Genomic DNA, 18,144 nt, shown 5'->3' on the forward strand with positions numbered 1-18,144 from the left:
GGTCTGCCTGCCTGCCTGTCTGTCCTTCTATCAGTAGGTCTGCCTGCCTGTCTGTCTGTCTGCCTGCCTGCCTACCTGCCGACCCGTCTGTCTTTCTGACTGCCTGTCTATCTGCCTGCCTGCCTGCCTGCCTGCCTGTCCTGTCAGTCCGTCGGTCAGCCTCGCTGTCTGCCTGCCGATCTGTCTGTCGGTCCACGGGTCTGTCCGCCGGGCGCTCCCTCTGCAGCAGCGCCTCGCGGTCTGTGCAGGCGGAGCCGGCGCTGGGAGGGACACGTCAGGGAGGAAACTGTGAAGCCGGCGGCCGCGGCCAGGAAAGAGGAAGACAAAGTTGTCTGGCTTCCACGCTGCGGGCTGCGCGGCCGGGGAGCGGACAGAGACGCGCAGCTGGAGCCTGGGTAGGTACTTGCACGGGGCTTCCTACCCGGCTTTCCCCGAGAGCCCTGGACCTCTCCCGCAGCACACGCCCGAGGTCCTGCTGCGGCAGACCTGGGCTGCCCAGAGCGCCGTGTAACCCCGCCCCACTCCGACCTCGGAGCAGGAAAGAGCCGAGCGTGGGGAAAGCTGAACGGGGCCTCTGATGGCTACTTCCATTCCTCTAACTCCCGGGACAGCTATGTACTCTCCTCCCCCTCCTCTTTTCGGGGGTCCACGGTTGCTCTACCTTCTTACCCCCCCCACCCCCGCTTCTCTCCATTTGGCCAGTACCTGAGGCCGTAAAAAGCAATAACTTTTCAAGAGCCTCTGGCAGGTTATTTCCCACACGGGGAACTTTTAGAGAAACCCACCTAAGTTGGTGGATTCCCGCCCAAGAAGGTTGCTTCAGATTCAGCCCCGTTTAGGGATTCCTAAAAGCCTTGATGGCTAGAGATTATTAATGTGGGTTGGAATTTTGGAAATGCGTAAATATTGAGAATGGAGAGTTGGGAAAGGATATGGGGGTAGATATGGAGGCAAGGAATCTCCTGAGAAAGGATTCAGCTGGACACCTGCAGGAGAACCGGGAATGAGGGAAAGAGTCTTCGAAGTAAGGAGATTGGAGTAGTTCTGTTTATACACAAAGAAATGTACAGTATTAACCAAGTTTGGGGGAGTTTAAACAGTGATAGCACAACTCTTCTTGAGTAACTTCGGATTGTATACTTGGTTTTATTTTTGGTTAGAGACCTGAGTGCTTTAGGAGAAAGCTGTGTTTCTGTCAATTTTGGCCATGGTGAATCCGAAGGAGAATGAACTAGAACAGAATATTGTCATCTGGATGATTCTTCTTGAAAGATCTTAGTGCTTTTCCTGTTTCTTTGGTTAGCTGTGCTAGACTAGAAATGTAATTTCATTCCTAAAGAGGAAACTGTAAAGTGCAACTGAAATTAAATTGCTACAATTATCATCAACAGTTTGTGATTGGAGGGTGACATTCATATATATGTATACAAACACATAATACACAAAATGTATGTATATTTTATAAAAATGTATGCCTATATATGCATGCATATAGGTGTGTAGATATATACATATGCATAGATATGTAAAGCAGATGTTAAATATATTCAACTGCTGTGTATTTAGTCCTTTCTATGTATTCAATCCTGATTTAAATTCACTTTGACACATCTGAACAATGTTTTTAAGCTCCATTAATAGAATAGATCACAAAGCAGTTCCATTCTAATGTCATCCTTCATTATCAGAAACTTCATCACCAGAAGAAGAAATCAATCAACAGTCATTTATTAATCACCTTCTATGTGCTGAGCACTATGCAAAGTACTGAGGATACCAATACGAGAGGGAGATGCTCCCTAAAGTCAAAGAGTTTACATTCTAAGATAATCTTGCGGGTATAGGAACAAGTATTAGGGTGTGAATACTTCAGGATGTGAATTTCTTCCCACATTGTTGACCTAAGCAGGATATTTCCATTCTTTTTCCTTTCTTTCCCAATCAATTAATCAACAAGCATTTATTAATCAGCCACTCTGTGCCAGATACTTTGCTAGGGATACAAATATAAAGAATGAGATAATCCCCATTGGCTAGGAATTTATATTCTAATGCAGAAGACAACATGTGTATAGATGTACATAGAATAAACACAAAATATTCAAACCCAGTGTAGTTTGGGAGGGAGAACACTGAGTACATTCAGCTGAGATCAGAAAAGACTTTTCACAGAATGGGTGCTTGAGAAAGAGAATTCTGGGAGGTAAAAGTGAAGAGGGAGAGTATTCCCAGTAGTGGGAAGTAGTTAAACAGGAGTTTTATATTTTGTCCTAGAGACAATAGGGAACCACTAAGAGACAATCAGATTGGAAAATCACTTTGGCGTCAGTGTAAAGGATGGATTGAAGTGGGGAGAGCCTTGAGACAGGAAGTCATGTGGCTGTTACAATAACCTACGAGAGAGGTGAGGAGGGCTTGAACTAAAGAAGTAGCTGTATGGGTAGAGAAAAGGGGTCAATTTGGTGTTGAGGAGATAGAAATGGCTAAAATTTGTCAATTGATTGGACTGTGGGGTGAGGAAAAGTGAGGAGTCAAGGATAATATCAAGGTTATAAGCCTGGGGGACTTTAAAAGTAGTGGTGCCTTTAGCAGAAATAGGAGAATTTTGGGGAAAAGATAACGGATTCAGTTTTGGACATGATGAGGTTGAGATGTCTCCTGGACATCCAGTTCAGAATGTTTAACAGGCAATTGATGATGATGCTGAATTGAAACTTAGGTGAGAAATCTAGACTGGAATATATATCTGTGAATCATTTCCATAAAAATTGTAATTAAACTTGAATAATTAAGTATTCTATCAATAAGTAAACTATATCTATTGATATATTAATCTATTGATAATTAAACTATATATCTCAATTATCAAACTATTGATAATTAAAGTATATATTGATAATTATATATAACTGTATGTTGATAATTAAACTATCAATCAGCTAGTATTTGTTAAGCATCTATTATGTGTCAGACATTGTGCTAGGTGTGGGGGATACAAGTACAAAGAATGAAATGATCCATCCTCATAATGAGCTTTATTCTAATACCAAGAGAAAAGAAGGCCTAGGAAGAAGCCCTAAACTCCTGCTTCTCTGATGATAGTCTCCTCACCAGGGAATTAACCCAGGCAGCACTCCCTTCCCCCTTTCCCAAATGATCAGGTGTAAGGAGCTACAGGAATGCAACCTTGGTGGGGACCCTGTACCACCTACCTGGCCTATACCTGAGCATTGTCTCCCTAAGTATTCCATCCATTGACCTAATGCTGAAAATAGTCACTCAGTAAGTATTTATTAAGCATCTACTACCGTGCCAGGCACTGTGCTACGTGTAGGGAAAACAGAGAAAGATAAAAGGCAGTCTCATGACCTCAACCACTACCTGGGCTAATTTTGCCAAAATATTCAATAGCATATTCATATTCAAAGCATTAGTTATTTAAGGAGTTACTGCATAGAGTTGAGGGAAGCACTGAAATAAAAATATGTAAAATAGCACATATTTGTATCCATGTAATCTGTAGGTAAGTCATTCCTACTGTTTCTGTGTTCAAGTTTTCCATATTAAAATTTTAATGCACATTTAGAAAATCCTTTTCAAGATTAAAGGATCTTCTTCCAATGTGCAGCTTAGGGCCTTAGCCTGATTTGTAGAGAAGTAAAGTATTAAGCTCTCTTATGTCACACTCTGCCATGGCTTACAAGCTGTAAATTTTGAGAAGAGATAGTCTGCTGTAACTGTCATCATTGGTTAGGGAATTAAGAGCCATCCCTCTTCTTTCCCTTCCTCCAAGCCAACCTTCCTTCTCCAAATTTGTTCCAAAAGCCAGCACAACAGAGGAAGACATTTCAATACAGGGCAAATACTAGTACTAAAAATACTATAAGCAGAATCACTGAAGAAGATTTAAACAAGCTTAATTGGAAGACCAGTGTTTTCAAACGATATTTGTTGCAACAAAATTTGGACTTTGGAGTTTTTTGTGATAGGATTTGACCCAAAAAGTACTGGTAAGAACTTTTTAAGGGATATTCCTACCCCTCAAACCCACCCCTTTCTCCTAGTCCTAAGAATGTTTTGGTTTGACACATCCCTTTGGTATGTATATTCATAGCTTGCCTGTCTCTCTGCCTTCTATGACTTTCTGATCAATTCAACTTTAACAGCTGCAGATCCACAATGGGTGTTTTGTGAGAGTGACTTCACCCAAGCACTTGTATTAACTGATCAAGTTCATACAAATATAATTGCCACAAGCACTTTTAATTTAAAAAAAAACAAGTGATTAGCATGTGCTTATAATGTGCCAGTCAGTCTCCCTAGTACAGGGGATAGTTTTACACAAAGAAAGAACCATAACCTGAATAATTTAAGTGTGACCCTTTGTATCCCCAAATGTATGATATTTGGACAGGTAACCTGTGATTAGACAGGAAAATTAACTGGTAGGATGGTTATTGTGTGGAAAGGGAGAGGAGGGAGAATCAGAGTTGGGAGGCATTTCCCATGAAATGTATTATATGGCATAAAAGTGTTAATGAAGCCTGAACATGAATCATCTCCTTGTCAAAGTTCTTCTTTGAGGGGGTAGAATAAAATGCTTTTGAAACTTGCTTTGTTTCGGGAAACATTTTACCTTTGTTCCATCCAATCTACATGGGTCTAAAAAAAATTCATGAATATTGCTGTTGAAACTGCTGATTCATGAAAAGTTATATAACATACTGTTTGTGCCAGAAATTATCCCCCTGCATACACACACACACACACCTGACTTTTCCCAACCAGACCATTACTTATTGTTGAGTACTATATTCTTATACTTTTGACTCTTTTTATTTCATTTATTTATTTATTTATTTTTAGTTTTCAACATTCACTTTTATAAGAATTTGAGTTCTAAATTTCCCTCCTCCCTTCACTCCCTCTCCCCAAGATGGCATGCAATCTGATATAGGGTATACATGTATGATCATATTAAACATATTTCCAAATTAGTCATATTATGAAAAAAAGAATCAGAACAAAAGGGAAAAACCATGAGAAAGAAAACACACACAAAAAAAAACCCAAAAGAGAAAATAGTATGTTTTGATCGGCATTCAGATTCCATAGTTCTTTCTCTGGATGTGGATAGCATTTTCCATCATGAGTCTTTTGGGATTGTCTTAGATCATTGCATTGCTCAAAAGAGCTAAGTTTTGACTCCTTTTAGGATAAAGGTAAATACCAAGGATAGGCAATGATGCATCTTTCATGATAAAAAATAAATAGCAAATACTTGTGTAACTTTATTAGGTTTCATTTTTGAGGAGGAAAATTTGGATGTCATATGTCAAAGCCTTTATCTGATGGGTTGAATGCAAAAATGCTTCCTTTCCAACCCACAGGTCTGAGCTCAAGTGAAAAAGTAAAAAACATCTAGGATGTTGCTATGGTATTAGATTGGGTAGAATTCCTCTATGCTGTGCAAGTAGGGAAGTATTGTATTTAATCCATGTTGGAAAGTACATTGCTTGTAAACAGTTAAAAAATGGGAAAAGGCTGTGTCTAGTAACATAGAGAATTGTTAAGTAGAGTGTCTCCTCCTTTTCTTGTTAATTTGATTGTTTTAAAGAAAGCACGTATAAATTTTTGAGGAATCCATATTGGAAAAATCGACATTCAAGCCTGGATTGGTAGAAAGAACACTGGATTTTGGTGTTATAAGACCTGGATTCTAACCCTCTCTCTAATGCTTCCTCTTTGACTATGGGCAAATAACTTAGCTTCTTTGAATCTCAGTTTCCTCATCTATAAAATGTAAAGATGAAGCAGAACAACCTGTCCATCTGCAGCTACCCAGCAGCAAAGCAGCCTGCTTGACCCAGCTTGTAGCAGTTTCCCAGAAAAAGAGTAGCCTGCCTGGTACAACCCAACAGTAGTCTCCAGCAGCTGAGTGACTGCCCAATCCATCCCTGAAGCAACCAAACCAGTGGCAGAGTAGCCTTCCCAATCTAGCTAAGAAGCAGCCAGACCCAGTGGGAACCAGCACAGCAGCTAAGAGATCTGCTTGACCCAGCCTAGCAGCTGACTGATCTAGTGAAACACTGTGCTCTACAAGGAGCAAGCCCAGCTGAGCTGCTTCTCCATTGGAGGACCGTCTGGAGAAAGAAAGGACATTAAGGCCCTGCATTTTAGCCCTTACCTCCATGGACTCTGTATTTGTGGGAAAGTGAGCCCTTCATTTTGGGGAAAATTCTTTATAACTACTATTCTTGCTGTTCCACTTGAATAAATATCTTTACTAAAGAACTGAGTCTACTGAATGATTGGTAAGTGGAATTGTGCCAGTAGGGGCTCCTGAGCTAGTAGTGTTAGGGGGATATCTATCCACAGGGTTATCTTTATAACTCTGAAAGTAGTACTAGCTGCTTCTCTAGGGACCCAGTGCCAATGCAAGTTGGAGGAGGGAACCCAGAAGGGCTTGTAAGTCTGTGCCAAAAATAAGTTCCTAATGATCAAATGAGTTAACATAAGTATTTTGCAAATCTTAAAGCACCATATAAATGCTATTATTATTATTATTATTATTCAGAAGATAGGAATGGTTAGACTTTAGAAGAGAAGACTTGTGAGTGACATAACTGTCTTTAAGTACTTAAAGGCTGTCAGGGAAGACAGTTAAACTTATTTTGACTGGCCCCAGATAGCAGAACTACAAGAAATAGCTAGAAATTGCAGAGACAGATTTTGGCTCTATATAAAGAAAAACTTCATAGTAAATAAAACTGTCCCAAAGAGGAATAGGGTGCTTTGGAAGGTAAAGGGCTCCCCTTTCCTTGAGGTCAAGGAGAGGCTGATTGACCTTTTATTGGGGATGCTATAGAGGAGATTCTCTGTTTGAGACAATTTGAACTAAAAGGTTACTTACATCTCTTCCAATATTGAGATTCTGTCCTATAAAAGGCCCACCTAGCCAATCTTCCAATTATGTGCTTTATAATTGATTGTTGAATGAATGAGGAAACAGATGTATAGAGGTTAAAGTGGCTTGTTCCGAGTCACACAGCTCATCAGTCAAACAGAGAGCCAAGAGCATCACCTAGTTTTGTTAAGGTCTCACCCTACGCTCAAATGACTTTGAATTTCTCCAACACTGACTAGCTCTGTTCTTTAGAGCAGTGGTCCTAAATCTGTGCGTTGAGGACTTATAGAGGGTGCTGCAGTTATTGTGAGATATTTGAAAATCTATATCAACTAAATGAACCACAGACCTCACATATTTTTCAAGTGTATATAGATGCCGTTGTGATGAGCAAAATATAAATTCATTTAAATATTAGAGTATTCATAGGAGCTCTTTGTCATGTATTTTTCTCAATCCATATATACTAGTAGTACAATTGCTATCGTATGGAGGGTTTTGATATTAAAGTCTTTATATATAAACGAAGACTAAGAGCATGTGCTAATGAGATCAATTTCAGTTGTTCCATTAGCTTGATCAATTGGTTTTTCTCTGTTCCGTGGCCATAGACTGTACCCTAACTTCCTAGCAAACTGTTTAGTAAATACATGTCAATGGTCATGAAGAGAATTGGATGATACAGAGTGGATGGACCCTTAAAAATCTATCACTGTCACTAAAAAAAATACTATCTCCTTAAAGTGTATGCTCTACAAATAGTAGGTCAATGAATCTTTGTATAATAATAATAATAATAATGATGATGATGATAGTAATAATGAGTTGTATGTAGCATTTACAAAGCTCTTTATATATATACACATATATACATATATATTAGCTTACTTGAACCTTGCAGCAACCTTGTGAGGTAATTGGAGAACTCCTGGCATAATTTGGCTTTCTTTGCTTCTGGGACATTCCCTAGGGAAAAAACCTTTTAGAAACCTCAGAAGAAACAACCTCCATACCCTCATTTTATAGATAAGGAAGCTGAGACTCAGAGAGATTAAGCAACTTTTCAACGGTCACCCAGCTAGTCAGTATCAGAAGAAGATTTCAAACCCATCATCTCCTTTCTTTCTCCTTATTCTTTTCTTTCACTCATTATTTTCATTCACATCATTATACTATGATGTTACAAATATGTATATTTTATGAAGTGCATTCAAATTGAAATAATTTTGAATGAATGAAAATGTACTTATGAGACTGGTAATAAAGTATTTATTAATTACGTACGGTGTGCCAGGCCATGCTGAGAATACAAAATAAAAGCCAGCCAGACAGCACTAGCCCTCAAGAGGCTTATATTTTAGTGCAGAGTAACAGCTCATAATGAGGAATGGAAAAGGGGCAGGGTTACACATCCAGTGCAGCCTAGTGCAGAGTAGATAGAAAAGTGGCGTGGAGAAATGCTCCCGACTCCACAAGATAAAGCAAAAGCTGATCAATCAGAACTGAAGGACTCAGTGAGGAGGGGGTGGAGATGATGGTGCTAGCAGAGGCCTAGGGGGCTGGAATGTATCAGGAAGAGTGCTTACTAAGTGCCAAGTATTGTGCTGAGCACTAGGAATACAAATAGAAAAAAAAAGCAATGAAACAGTCCCTGCCTTTGAGGAGCTTACATTCTCAAAGGAGGAAACAACACATAAAAGGAAACGGCTCTGGGAAGGTTTTTTGGTCTGGGGAATCACAGGGATGATAAGTTGACATGCCTTTTCCAAAAATCCTCCAGATAGGAAGATGGCCAGGGTGGTGACTGGATACGGTCAATGGTTTGAGATTGGTTTAAAGTAGCTGCTATCAAATGAGAGGTACAAGTATCTCTGGTCTTAATAATCTAGTATAAGCAGTTCTCCAATGCGAAGCATCCAATTTACAAATATCCCATACCTAAAAATAGCCATTACATACCTTTCTTCACCACATTTGGGGTCACTTTCCTTGACTTCCATTAATTTACCAGACAGTAACCAAACTAACTCAAGAGTTCCTAACTCAGTTTTCGTTTTCTTTTTTTCTTTCTGGACCAGATCTGTGATTTCATTGATGTAAGAAAACTGTTCTATCCTTGGAGATCTATACCCTTTCATCTTAGAGAGTAGCCTGAAGCATTAAGGGGTTAAGTTTCTTGCCTAGGATCAGAGGATCACATTTGTCAGAGACAGGACCTAAATCTAGGTCTTCCTGTCTCTGAAGTAGACTCACTATCTGTTAGGCCTCTCTTGACACAGTGTTTTCTAAGAATCATAAATCTAGGGCTGAAAGAAGCCTCAGAAACCATCTCATTTTATGTATGAGGAAACTGAGGTCCTATGAGACTTGCCCCAAGGTCTCACACGTAATAAATGGTAGAAGTGAGATTTGAACGCACTGACTCCACAGCCAATACTTCCCCCCCCCAACTGTTCCACACCGATTTTCTTTTCTCTGAGAAAGACTGTGTATATACCATGTCATTGCACCACTCCCAACCCCCTGTTTTTCCTCTTTCACAACTCCTGGCTTAGTCAATTCCGTCTCAGGCAATTAACTTCTCTGACATACCCAGAAGTCCTCTTTTACCCCCTTCCTCTTCTTATTCTTGCCCAGTTAACTCAGGGATCTCTCTCTCCCTTTTCCCTTACATTTTGTCTCTTTAACTTTCATTAATATTTACACACACACACACACACACACACACAAATCCTATTGATAAGTTGATAAGCATAGTAAATCTAATCATAGACTGGTACTGATGAAAAGTAAAGGCTTAAGTTTTGAAGCAATCTATCAATCAGAAAGCACTTATTAAGTGCCTCCTGTGTGCTATGTACTGTGCTAGATATAAAAGGATAAAAAAATGATATAAAAAGGATAAAAAAACCCCAAAGTGAAATCAACCTGAGAGATACATGTGTACACATAAAGGAGTATACAAAAGAGGCACAAAGTAGTTTGGGTAGGAAAGCACTAGCAGTTGAGGGGGGAAGGAATCAAGAAAGGTTTCATATAGTAGAAGATGGTGCTTGAGCTGAGCCTGGAAATAAACAAGGAACTCTAGAAAGTGGAAGGGAAGAGGGAGTGCATTCCAGGCCAGTGCAAAGACAGGGATAGAGGTAATATGTAAAGAATATATGGAAAGAAGGCCAGTTTGTCTAAACAATATTGTCCATGAAGCAGAGTAATGGATAAATAATAAGACTGGAAAGGTGGATAGGGGCCAGGTTGTAAGTCTTTAAATGCCAAATAAAGAGGGGCAGCTAGGTAGCACGGTGGAGAGAGCATTGGCCCTGGAATCAGGAGGATCTAAGTTCAAATCTGGCCTCAGATACCACCTGTGTGACCCTGGGCAAGTCACTTAACCCCCTTTGCTTCTCCAAAAAAAAATAATAAAGGAGTTTGTATTTGATCTTAGATGTAATAGTGAGCCATTGTAGTTTATTGAGGAAGGTAGTGATGTGGTCACACTTGTGCTTTAGGAAAATAATTTTGACGGTTTTTTGGAGGAAGGATTAGGACTGGGAGAGACTTGAGGCAGGCCAGACCAATTAGGAGGCTGTTTCAATAGCCTAGGCAAGAGGTGCTGAGATTCTGAGTAGGGTAGTGGCCTTGTGAATGGACAGAAGGGAAGGAATGAAAGAGATATTGTGGAGGTAGAAACAATAGGCTTAGATATATGGAGTAAGTGAGAGTTGAGGGTGATTCTAAGGTTGCAGACCTGAATGACTAAAAGGGAATGGCAGCACCATCAACAGAAAGTGGGTTTAGGGGGAAAGATAATGAGTTCTGGGGTTTGTTTTTTTGCCCTTTCCCACTAGCTATTGTCCTGTATCTCTCCTCTGGCCTTGCCACCATGATGGTGGAGGCCCTTATCACATCATGCCTGAATTACTGCAATGTACTGGTGGGTTTGCCTGCATCAAGTCTCCCCACTCCAATTCATCCTCCATTTAGCCTTCAAATTGAACTTCCTAAAATGCAGGTTTGACCCTATCATTTCTCTACTCAATAAACTCCAGTAGTTCCCTATCACCTCCAGAATCAAATATGAAATCTTCTGGCATCCAAAACCCTTCATAACCTACCTTCCCAATCTTCTTACGCCTTATTCTCTTCAAGTACTCTATGAGCCAATGGTGCCAGCCTCCTTGCTGTTCCTTGAACATGACAATCCATCTTCTGACTGAGCATCTTCACTGGCAGTCTCCAGGGCTTGGAATTCTCCTCCTCCTCATCTCCGTCTCCTAATTTCTCTGGCTTCCTTTAAGTCTTAGCTAAAGTCCCACTTTCTGCAAGAAGCCTTTCCCTGTCCTCTTTAATCTTAATGCCTTCCCTCTAAGATTATCCCCAATTTATCCTGTATGTATCTTGTTTGTATGTAGTTGTTTACATTTTGTCTCCCCCATTAAACTGGGAGTTCTTGGAGAACAGGGACTGTTTTTTGCTTTTCTTGGTATCCCCAGTGCTGAGTGCAATGTGCTTAAAGCATAATAGGCACTTCTTGTTGCTGAGCATCCTTTGCTTTTTTGAAAAGAGCCAATGACATCATAGGGTGATGTCTTGACTTGCTCATGAATTGAGTTTTAGTAAGGCAGAGTTGCACAAAGTGGTCAGCCTCACTCTTTCAGTGTCATCGAATTCCAGTGGCAAAACAAGTCAGGCTTTGGATGCAATGGATGACCTTGGCATCTTTGATGCCCAACCATGCTCTGAGCACCCAAGTACCTGCTTCAGCTACTTTCATGGCCATTGGAACAAATTGTTCTCATCTGCCCATTCTGCCAGGGAAAGTCTTCACATGCTTAAGGTAGACATACCTGTAACTCACCAATGAGTTTGAGGCCTGTAGGTTACCCTCAACCTGGTTTAGCCCATCTGCCAAGATGGTTTTACAGGGGTGTGGTCACTAGGCATGCTACATCTTCTCGAAGCCACAGGTGAAAGTTGAGTGACAGGTGGACACCAAAGGTGGATGAGCAGCCCTGGAAAGGGCTCAGCAAGCCCTCGTATCAGAGGTGCTAGTCCTCCCTGAACTAATTTTGACTGACTTCTGTTTTTAGATATAGCGAGTTTGAGATTTCTGTGGTATTTTCGCTATCAGATGACCAGCAGGCAGTTTGAGATGCAGGATTGGAGTTCAGGAGAGAGATGTGTTGATATATAGATTTGGTATTCACTAGCCTAGCGATGATCATTACAATTATGGGAGGTAATGAAATAGCTGAGAGAGAAGACAAAGCACTCAGGACAGAACCTTGGGGTACTCTACTTATTAAAGGACATGATATGGATAATGATCCAGCAAATAAGACTAAGATGGACTAGTATGACAAGAAACAACAGTGTCACCAAAACCCAGAGAAGAGAGATTGTCCAGGAGACTCAGGTGATCAACAGCCTTAAATGCTGCAGAGAGGTCAAGAAGGATCAGGAATTGGAAAAGGCTCTTAGATCTGACACATAAAAGATCATTAGTGACCTTTGAGAGAAGAATTTCAGTTGAATGATGAGGTTGAAATCCAGATTGCAAAGGATTGAGAAGTGAGTGAGAGGAAAGCAAGTGGAGACAATAAATGTCCATAATTTTTTTTGGCATTTACCTAAGAAATTGAGGAAGAAATAACAAGATGATACCTTGAAGGTATGGTCAACTTAGATTTTTTCTAAAGGATAGGGGAGACATGGGCATGTTTTTAAGCATCAAAGAACAAGTATGTAAGGGTGCTAGGTGGTACTGTAGATAAAGTGCCAGGCCCGGAATCAGGAAGACCTGAATCTTCCTGCCTCAGACATTTACTAGCTGTGTGACTCTGGGCAGGTCACTTAACTCCATTTGCCTCAGTTTCCTCATTTGGAAAATGAGCTGGAGAAGGAAATGGCAAACCACTCCAGTATCTTTGTCAAGAAAACCTCAAATGGGGTCATGGAGAGTCCAACAACTGAAAAACTGAAAAACAACTTAACAACAACAAAAACCAACTACATTGGGAGAGATTAAAGATTAGCGAGAGAAGTTAGATTAGCTGGAGAAGGTTAGAGGGAATGGGATAACTCTGTTACTGCTGGAGTTACTGACAAACCTGAAAACAATACATATCATCGAAGGACTCATTCCAGTGGACATAATATGTCTGGTACTAGCCTACTCTAAAGCTCTTGAAAACATTTGGAAATATTCTTCAGAATCTCCAATGTTTTCTTCTTTTTTAAAACTCAGGAAGTATCTTTTAAAAAATACATTTTATTGATGTTTTCTGTTTCTTACATTGTCATAGTTATCCCTAGTATCCTTTTCCCTGCTCTTCCCACAGAACCATCCCATATGGCAAATAGTGCTTTTTTAAAGAGAAAAAAATCAGCAGAACTAATCAATACATTGAAAAAGTCCAAAAACATGTGCAATGTGCAGCACTTGTGGACCTCTCACCTCCACAAAGGGGTAGGTTGGAGCTGTCTTCTCATATCTGTTCATTTAAGTCATGGTTTATCTTTATAATTTTGTTACATTCACTTTTAATTTTTGGTATGTGGTTTCTCATCTTATTGCTGTTGCTAGCATTTCCAGAACTATCTGAAATAATAGTAGGGAGAATGGGCGTCCTTGCTTCACTCTTGAATTGGATATCCTGTAGACATCTTAAACTCAACAGGTCCAAAATCAAACTCATTATCTTTCCCCTTAAACCAGTCCCCTCCTTTATTACTATAGAGGGCAACACCATCCTCTAGTACCTTAGGTTTTCAACCCAGGAGGCATTCTGGACTCCTCAGTATCTCTCACCTCCATGTCTAATCTGATGCCAAGGCCTGTCTGTTTCACCTTTGCAACATCTTTCCAATACACCCCCTTTTCTCCACTGATACTCTTACCACTCCACCACAGGCCCTCATCTCCTCACACCTGGATTATTGAAATAGATTGTTGATGGGTCTGCCTGCCTCCAATCTATCCTTCAGTCAGCCACTAAAGTGATCTTCCTAAAATTCAGGCCTGATCCACCTGAACATCTCTCAGTCAATAAACTCCAATGCCTCCATGTTGCCTCCAAAGATCAAATTCAAATTGCTCTGTTTGGCATTCAAAGCCCTTATAACCTAGCCCCCTCCTACTTTTTCATTCTTCTTATTACCACACAAGATACTGGCCTCCTGGATTGTCCACAATTCAGAAAGTCACCCCCAATCCCTCTTAATTCTAGTGCCTTCCCTCTGTAAATTATTTCCTATTCATCTTGTAGTAGCTTACTTTATATGTATTTTTTGCATGTTATCTCCCCGTTAGATTGTAAACTCCTTGAGGGCAGGGACTGTTTCTTTTTCTTATTTGTATCTCTGATGCTTACCACAGTGCCTAGCACCTAGTAGGTGCTTAATAAATGTTTATTAATTGATTATTTGGAAAGATTCTAGTGTATCTCCCATTGCATACGATGCTTATTTTTGGTTTTAGATAAGGAATTATCTTTTATGATGTGAGCCTTAAAAATAACTGCTCTTTATTTAGTTTACAAAAACCAAAATTCATTAGTTAAGGATGATTCATGTATAGTTTGATTATATTTCAGTCTCAATTCTTCATTTTCTTTGTTCAGTATTTTATTTTCTTCTTAAAAATGTAAGGAATGGGGGCAGCTATCTATAGTGGATAGAGCACTGGCCCTGAAGTCAGGAGGACCTGAGTTCAAATCTGGCCTCAGACCAAACACCTGACACTTACTAGCTGTGTGACCCTGGGCAAGTCACTTAACCCCAATTGCCTTAAAAAAAAAGAGTAAAGAATGGTACTTTTGTCAAATAATCAGTGGTTTGAATATGTGAAATTTTTGCTGTGTTGTTAGTATTCAGGAGAATGCCTTTGTTAACTGTCAGGGTTCAGTGTCTAAACTGGAGGCTGATCAGGGAGACATATAAGTAGCTTGGGGTAATTAGAAAAACACAGCATACTGGGTGTAACTGGTGACTTGTTTTCCTATAATTTGATTGCACCAGAGTGGAATTATCTTAGGAATGTGTGATCTTCATGTTTTAAAGGAAATCTCATGTTCTTTTCTCAATTCCAAACTATAATCTCAATTACATTTTTATATAGACTATATTCTAGTGTCAAAAGTGTATTTGTTATTAAGATATCCATGGGGGGAGGTTTTGACCAGTCACTCCTGGAGTGTGTAGCATTTAATATTTTGATTACTTTATTTGCATGATGGAAGAGAAAATGTGTTTGTAAAAATTTATAAACTTCATCAAATTTGGTAGAATGACTCTACTTGGTAATAACAATACCCAGGTAGTCTCTGGCTTTTGATACTCCAGGACTGATCACTACCTCCAAGTCAACATCCGTAATCAACACCTGCATTTACCTTCTCACAGCTTTTGCTTATTCATTAGTTTCTTTCTATGGTAGGCTCCAAAGCTTACCTTGGATAGGGACTTAAGGAAGCAAACAGATATTATTTATTTAAAGCAAAACAATAACACCCTGAGGCTTTTACTAACCTCTTTTATCAAGACTAGGAATGCCTTTCTTCCCTCTCCCATATGCACCACCCGGGCTGCTCTTTTGTGAATTCTTAGAGACTCCTTTTAGAATTAGAAGATTGCAAAAGCAAAGAAAAACAAGAGAAACGAATTCTGGAGAACCTCCCTGCACCTCCCCCTCCCTGCCACCTATCCAAACTCTCACCAACAAATCCCTTAGTCAGGTCCTTAAAGGTTTAGATGAGCCAGGAACATGTTTAGGGAAACAAAAGTTATTCCTACTGTGCAGCTTTCATTTCAGTATAAAATGCATAGGAACTGGGTGGCCGTGGGGGTATAGGGGGGCTGGGGTGGGGGAGAAGCAGGTGGTAATTTCAAGTCTGCCACTAGGTCAGCTGAATTACCTGGAGCAACCTCACAGGGTTTCTGTGAAGATCAAAAACACTTTGAAAGCTGTAAAGTATTATTAAGCACTAGACCTTGTGTGCCTCCTCCACAAAATTAGATTGTGAACTCCTAGAGGGTAGTGACTTTTTGCCTGGCTTCCTATCCCCAGTGCTTAGCACCGTGCCTGGCACATAGTAGGTACTTAAAAAATGCTTATTGATTGACTGACTGACAGTCTGATGTAGTGGGAAAGGCACTAAACTTGGATGCTGGACAGATGGGTTCAGCTTGCATATCCAGTTCTTACTAAAGCTTAAGACTGCATTTAGACTTTTGGGACATGCTGTATGTAAACATTTTGTAATTCTGCAAGTGTGGTGTCAGTGATGATAATGATGATGATGATAATGATGATGATGATGATAAAACTGAAGCTTAAATAACTTGCCCAAGGTCTTCACAGCGAGTAAGTGATATTGCCAGGATCTAAACCCAGGTCACTTGATGCCTAATTAAAGCTTTCTTTTCACTGCTTGCAAAACCCTGCTAATGCTAAGTTATTTTTTGTGAATAGTTGTTTTTCCCCTCCTCAGGCTCCTAATGTCTTAAATCAATAAGTTTATAATTTACTCTTCTGTTAGCTTTATTATGTTTAAAGAGTAATTTCTTAGTCTTTATACAAATAATTGACTTAAGTAGATATTTTGATTACATAAAGGCAATTTAGGAAATGAGGATTTCTAAAAAAAATTTATTTTTAGGTCTGTTGGCCCTGTTTCAGCATGTTTCAGACACATTTTCTCTTTATGGCCTCCTACTGTAGTTTATTATTTAACTTGTGAAGTATGTTATCTTGTGTGGGGCCTAGGGGAAAAGTTGACCAATATCAAAGCTACTTTGTTAAAGATATTAAGCCATTTTGAAACTGCGAAAGTACCAACAATCTGTCTGCCTGTGGGTGAGTAGTAATATATGGGTTTGAAAAGAGGCTGGCTAAGATTTTATATCCGTATTTTGTACAACAAAGTTTAATGAATCTAAAAAATAGATTGTTATGACTTCAAAATGAAGGGTTGCTAGTTTGTATCCTATGTTGGTATCTTTTGCTTAATAGAAATTGATTTAACAGAATTTGAAATTGATGAATTGAACAGCTAAGTGGCACAATGAAGACAGCACAGGCTTGACAAGTCAGGAAGACTGAGTTCAAGTCACACTAGCTGTGTGACTCTGGCCAAGGCACTTAACCTGTTTGCCTCAGTTTTCTCATCTGCAAAATGGAGGTAATAATAGCACCTACCTTCCACAATTGTTATGAGGATCGAATTGCATGTAGGTATTATATAAGTGTTAGATATTCTGGTAACGATAATGAAGTGTCAGTTCACTGTATGAGGCAATAACCCTGGAACATACGTAATTTGAGAGTCCTGTCCTACTATTGTTCCTTTAACTCTCCCCCATATGGAATGCCCAGTTTCTTCTACAATAACAAATTGTAGAATAACAAAGACTGGCACTCTAGTCTTTTTTTAACTTTTATTTTTAATTAATTAATTAATTAATTAATTTTTAGTTTTCAACATTCCTTTTATAAGATTTTGAGTTCTAAATTTCCCCCCTTCCTCCACTCCCCCTCCCCAAGACGGCATGCAATCTAATATAGGCTATACATGTATGATCATATTAGTCATGTTGTAAAGAAGAATCAGAACCAAAGGGTAAAACCATGAGAAAGAAAACACAAAAAACAACAAAAAAAGAGAAAATAGTATGCTTCAATCTTTCTCTGGATGTGGATAGCGTTTTCCATCATGAGCCTTTTGGAGGTGTCTTAGATCCTTGCGTTGCTCAGAAGAGTCAAGTCTAACAAAGTTGGTCATCGCACCATGTTGTCGTTACTGTAGCATTCTAGTCTTAACAGATACTGTTTGGATGTTCTCATTGTTGTTGAGTGGTTTCAGTTGTGTCCGATTTTTTGCGATCCTATTTAGGTTTTCTTAACAAAGATACTAAGAGTGGTTTGCCATTTCCTTCTCCAGCTCATTTTCCAGATGAGGAAACTGAGGCAAACAGGGTTGAATGACTTTCCCAGGGTCACACAGCTAGTAAGTGTCCAAGGCCAGATTTGAATTCAGGAAGATGAGTCTTCCTTGACTCCAGGCCTGGTGCTCTATCCACTGCACCACCTCAAGGAAAACATCATCTAAAAAGACTAAATTAGGAACAAAGCTGATAGAACAAGCAAACTTTATAACATTTAGGTATTTGTTGTCAAATGTTAGCTGGTGGCTCAGTAACATACATCCTAACAGATAGTGGGATGAGCGTTTCTCTACTAA

At 39.7% G+C, this 18,144-nt stretch overlaps 1 protein-coding gene across 1 annotated transcript in view; it reads left to right on the top strand.

Moving 5' to 3' along the window:
- Positions 1 to 323: 323 nt before the first annotated feature.
- Positions 324 to 18,144, top strand: part of LOC114053840 (serine/threonine-protein kinase Sgk3) — a 159,326-nt gene continuing 141,505 nt past the window's right edge. The window contains exon 1 of the mRNA XM_027876964.1: positions 324 to 395. The gene's annotated coding sequence lies outside the window, so the exon portion shown is untranslated. The remainder of the gene's footprint in view (positions 396 to 18,144) is intronic.

Source organism: Vombatus ursinus, unplaced genomic scaffold, assembly GCF_900497805.2.
Source record: "Vombatus ursinus unplaced genomic scaffold, bare-nosed wombat genome assembly UNPS02014812.1, whole genome shotgun sequence".
NCBI lineage: Eukaryota > Metazoa > Chordata > Mammalia > Diprotodontia > Vombatidae > Vombatus > Vombatus ursinus.